The sequence below is a fragment of the Bacillus rossius genome, chromosome 10, assembly GCF_032445375.1.
Source record: "Bacillus rossius redtenbacheri isolate Brsri chromosome 10, Brsri_v3, whole genome shotgun sequence".
Lineage (NCBI taxonomy): Eukaryota > Metazoa > Arthropoda > Insecta > Phasmatodea > Bacillidae > Bacillus > Bacillus rossius.
In genome coordinates, this window is record NC_086337.1 from 58,358,091 (window position 1) to 58,364,433 (window position 6,343).

The following is a 6,343-nucleotide window of genomic DNA, read 5'->3' on the forward strand; positions in this document are numbered from 1 at the left end:
TGCCCTTTCTCCGCGCACAGCGCGCTATTGACGGTAAATTTCCATCAATTTGCGGCCCTTTTTTTAAATTTTTTTGCTGTGGTGCAATGCGTATGTGTAATGAATTACCGGTGCGACCTATATGGGGGGAATCTTAAATACCAAATTCAAGACCTCAAATTATGGGTGCGACCTATCTGCGATGGCGACCTATATGCGAGTAAATACGGTATTTAGTGAGAAGCCACCGAATGCGCCCTCCTGGTGCAGCGATTGACAGATTGGTGAGATCACGGCACTGGTTCTTCCACGCAGGAAGGGCAGTCACATGACCTCACCGACCAATCACACACACATAAAATCACAAGCAAACAACAGTACACAACATAAGCTCTGAAAACCATTTTCCATACATATAGACAGGGACTTCCCATTCTCCGTCCTTTATTAATTTTATCAACGTCTGACCTTGGTTTCCCATGCTCGGAAGAGATATCGTTTCTGTCTCTCTCTTGGTGGGGAATCACCGTTTCTATCTCACTCGCACTCATAGGTCTCATATACCTGCCTCTTTCTAATATGTACACCCCACACCAAGTCCATTGTTCTAGAACATGCCCGTCCTGAATAAAAACGTAATATATCACTATAGCACCACATTAAAATCAAAATAAATATTGTCGGAAACCTTCATCCACAGTGTTAGACAAATATAATTAGTAAACAAAGTTTAAAAACTTTCTTGAAAACCCTAAACAAGCGATTATCAGACAATTATGTACCACGTTAATGAAAGTTAACAACAGCAATCCTAATACAAATTACTTGACAAAATTAAACTTATTTTTAAAAAAACCTGAAAAAGTAAGCCAATATAGGCAAAAATCCAGTACGACTTATTTCTGAACAATTACATAGTAATGATTTAAAATGTCTGTTAAAATACAAAGTACATTCTTAAAACACACAGCAAGTGCAAATATCAACCCTAAAATACATAAAAGCTGTAAAATATCCTTAGCAAGACTTTTTAAGAAATGTTTACATGCATGAAAACAGTTTAAAAGAAAAATTTAGCTACGATGGCAGGGGTCTTGCAACGTTACATACTTACCAACTTAGCATACAACCTATTAGCTGGTATCACAGTGAAGTTCCACTTATATATATATAGAGGCCTTCTTTGTCTTTTCCTTAGTTACAGAATATAAATACAACTGAAGATGTTTACAATTTTAAAATATAAATGTATTTTATATCATTACCATTATACCATTATATTATACCATTAACTGGTTACTGTTTCACATTTCATTTTTCAGTAGAAGCTTTTGCTTCGTTTGTAGCCCCCGCGCAGCTTAGCATTCCCCACCCTCGTTCCCCTCTGCTGCTTCTACCGCTAGATTTTCACCTCCCACCCCTTTTGAGTTCTCCTCCGCCGCACTAGCGCCATCTGCCGGGTGCTGCTATATGAGCTCCTGTATGAGCTTGGAGACTGAGCGAGGTCGGGTCAGTATTGGCAGTGGCGTTGAACGAAAACAGTAGATCGTAAGTGCATGCACTATATGGCCATGCCTTTATTTGGCCATTTTGCATAGCCCGTGGATTTCTTAACGTAACTCGCCATAGCTGTTTTTTGATGCTATTGGGGTATAAATTCTTGTGCCCGCCGATCTGCCTGATGTTTGGTTGTGTGGCTTGCATTGCCACTTGTTCGTCTTTCCTTGATAGCATTTCATGCTTTTAACGTAATGCGTCCGCACTTGTATAAGACGCCTAGTTTTTCTGTTGGTTTGTGATGTTGGGCAGTATTGTTAAATTTGTTTTTCCTAGTTCTTCTGCCCTGTAATGTTATCGTGTCATGTGCAGTGTGCCCTATTCCACATACGGGCTAGTTTAAGACACCCTCCCCCACTGAACCGCCATCTCTGTTGTCGACGCATCGTCAAACTCTATGTAACTTGTAATTAGTTTAAGGCATTTGGCCAGCATTGCATGCTACAGTAATTGGACCTTGGTTTAGAGCAAGCGTGTTTTCTTGTTGCTAAATATTTATTTCATGTGGACTGGGCTTGGGGCTTGAGCCATATACTCATGCCTCAATACTTGTGAATGTTTTCACATCAAAAATTAGGGCCCTATATTTATTTGTACGCCCTCAATTGGGCAGGCCCTAGCCGTCTTTTTGTCTGAACGTCGTTTGTGTATTTGCCATTTGTTACCTGAGATTTGTGTCATCATGTTGCCTGTTAATAATAAATATTTTGATTAGAAATTTTGTCGGTAAATCATTTGGCACAGTTTTAACATACTCTTGGTCACATTCTGTTGATCCCTACTGGAAGGGATTGCCTTTCTATGTTATCCTCTCACACGTTAGGTCCCCCCCCCCCTATTCGTGTGAGAGATTGTAGCGTGTTCGAACCCTGATTCAAGCACGCTGCACAGTATTCAGCACCAGTGATTCCATCGCTGATCTTGAACTGGGTTTACCATATAGGTTGCTGAACACTCCTCGCCAGTTCTGAGGGACTGGGAAAGCCACCTGCTGAGACACACCGTGCCTGCCACAGGTTCCCATAACAAATATCAAGTCTGGCCCAGTGACATTCACAAACTTGTTGAAATGGCAAAGAATTCAAATGTTTTATTGAAGCCATGACACCTTTAAGAGTTATACAAGTTTAATTCAACATACCACAGACATTAGCCCCAAAACCACAGATGTTACTGTATTTCATGAAACGATATACTTAAGTTAAATGTTTTTGCTTTGTTTTAAAAATTTTGAAAATGCCATGGCGCTACACATAATAGGAGTGTTCATTTCTATGCTTGACAACTGCATGTAGTTAGTGGAATTGACATTTACAGGAATATAATATAAAATTGGAAAATATCATTGAAATGTTATCCGTGAATATTGTTGTTCTTCCGTTAGTCCATTTTAATCTTCAAATATCAGTGAAAACTAATAAAATTCCTTAAAACCAGCAGGCCTGTTATAAACCATTTATTTTTTACACAGTTTATTAACAGGCATTGTCATATCATGATGTATGGTATCCAATATTTGTTACTGTGGTTTTATCACGATTCATAGTAAAATCTTGTCCTATACATGAATCCCCCATTTGAAGTGTGTGTGCTCAAACATGGACCCATAAATATTTTAGCATACAATATATTAGCTGAATTTTAAGTCATATTTATTAAATAGACAACATGAAATTCAAAACTTTTATTTTAGATAACACTTAAAAACCAAATCAATTCAAAATAAAACAAAGTTTTCACTCATTTGCTGTGAACTTTGGAATACTGACTCCTACACCATTAAGACAATAAATTTGATTAACCTTAGTGAAATATAACCAGTTTAAAACATGGTGTCACCCAACAGCAATTTTTTTTTTTTTTTTACATGCAGCACTTGTACCTACTTTAGTAATAGGGGATAGAGGGTAGAAAAATTAATTGCCAATCAAGTTTAATAGAAATCTTTTGCTTGGAAAAAGAAACTAATAACATTTGAACTCCCACTAGTAGTATTTATTAAAAAAAAAAAGTATAGAACACAAACTTTTTTTTTACCAGTTTCTTACAAATGCACTTCAAACAATTACACTCTGGAGAAAAAAAAGTTAAATATCTGCAGCATTCATTAGTTGTGTTTTAATTCATTTAGAGCGGTGCTACAAAATACAAATGGCAAGATGCCCACGATATTACTTTACATAAAAATATTGCATCTTACTCCTCAGTCTACTTACAAATCACATGCACTGTCCTGATCCAATACTGTCTTGTTAAGATTAACGTGATCATGCCGAATTTCACAGCACATTAATTAAAAGTGTTTTTTTTATTTTTTTTTCACACCTACTTAACAAAACACACAAGTATTAGCCAGTTTCGTTCCCGGGAGGAACATGTCGGTAAAGAGACCGGCCTCAGTCCCAGCTCCCCTGGTGCATGTAGGAGTCCAGGTCCCGGTCGAGCTGCGTCTTGGTGCTCGACATGTACTCGTCCAGCTGCAGGTCGAGCTGTTCCTTCGTGGGGATCAGCCCCCCGCGCTGGCGTCCCCCGCGGCCCCGCCTCAGCTGCCCCCGGCCCCTCCCGCGCCCCCTGCCACACAAGCCCCACCATAACTCACCTGCTGCACTTCTACCATCAAACAATTTGTCTAAAAGTGATACATTCAGAAAAATAAATAGTGATTCAATAAGAGAAGCACAATAAAAGATAAATTGAATTAATTTTTCTTGTACATGCTTTTTTGGTACAATTTTCTGTACAAAAATGATATGTAACATATGTATCATCACATCTAATAAATATTTTGAAGAGTTGTAACATGGTTTAACATTTTTTTTGTCTTGGGCCAAAGTTACCCTCAAAGGGCCAATGTTACCCCAACTGACGGTAGTGAAATAACATTGTTTGGTTTAGGATTCAAGTGATGAATAAAGTGCTTGTTTATGATAGTGCCTGCTAATATATTTTTTAACGCCACCATTAATGGTTTGAGTTGGAACTACTGAGCATATTAGGGATTAGGTTGAAGTGCATAGCATTCTTTGAAAATTGTTTGTAAAAAGTTTGGCACGTGGATGTACACTAATGAAATAATATACGTAAATGGGGAAATGTGACATCTCGCTCGACATTTTACGGAAAACCAAGATTCTTAATAACTCCTTGCCAGTTTATCGAAAATAACTGTGGTTTTATCAGGAATACCAAATGTGAAATGTAACCTGCTATAAACTGCAAACACTGCAACTCAGATGAAAACTAACACAGCCTGGGTAATTGATCTAGGGCCAAATGTGAGACTCGTGCCAGATTAAACACCTTACACTGTATAAATTATAATTTCGTTACATCATAACATTTACATTTTAAAAACATCACCTTTTTTTTTAAAATTGCTTGCTTACAACATGAAAACTGTTAATGTTTTAGAAAATACTTTTTTCGTCATAAGTTGATTAATTATATTGTAACTTAGATATAAACGAAGTACTGAATTTTGTCATGTCAATATCAACACCGACATGTCTTCAAGTAAAGACTAGGGATGGGTCGATTCGATTCTCCGATTCCTCGATACCACAGATTATTAAAAAAATTTGGGTACTCAGTATCGGGTACTAAAAAAGGGCAAGGTAGGTTAGGAATCGGTTAAGTTAAGAAAATACAGTAGTAATATATTTTCGTCTGAACTTTACTTACTTATTTTAATATATCTTACCTGCCGTATGCGCATAAAATTCCTAATAATGCTCATTATTATTAAATATTAATTTTATACGAATAAAAATAAATAAAAACAATGTTACCGGGCATGTTTAACCTCTAATTAAAACTCCACGATCGAAGAACATTATTCCTCTCTCATGTATTAGACGTAAATAAATTGTAAAAAGAGTTATTAATTTTATTTGCAGTTAAGAAAAGTCCATTGTTTTTTGTGAAGAAAGTGACGGTTATGAAACGAGATCACATCACGTGTCGTCACCATTTTAGTTGTGAGCCATTCAAGGATGATGGCCTCCACAAAATCTCTGGTGGCCATAAAATATAAAGTCAAGTCGAAACGTATCGATTCATTGCGTACGGGACAAATTGTATAATGAAAGCAACAATCGATAATAAAGAATTCTCTGGCCATACCGCCAACAGAGGCTCGTGTTTATTTCTTGCAAAGGAAAACCGTAATAATTACTAGAAAAACACTTGAAAATGGTTTTAGCAAAACAATATTTGTGCCAAATAAATAGCATAAATGCGAAACAATTCACAGTAACCTCAATAGCACGACGGTGAATTACGCCGTAATTCACCGTCGTGCTATTGAGGTTACTGTGAATTGTTTCGCATTTATGCTATTTATTTGGCACAAATATTGTTTTGCTAAAACTATTTTCAAGTGTTTTGCTAGTTTGTTAGTAAAAAAATGTTCGCCGACTGTCGTTTCAAATTACGATGCGAATGTTCTGATATTGTATTAACATGTCTAAAGTTTGGGAACATTTTCGCATCAATAGTGAAAATGACAAATATGCAATTTGTAATAATGGTAGTGCGCAAATTTCACGGAGCGGTACTTATAAATCTACAACCAATTTAATGAAGCATTTGAAATCCCGGCACACATTACTACCAGAAAAAATAGTCTTTGAAGAAAAACAAACTTTTGTTTACAGCACTGTCACCAACTAAGTCAAAAGGTACCACAGAAAAAAGTAGTGCTACCTTTGAACCCATTTTGAACAAAGATGTTATGTTATCGGCGTTATCGCCTGTTAAAGAACCTTGTCTAAATGTTGAACTTCTTTGTGCACAGCCTAGTACTTAC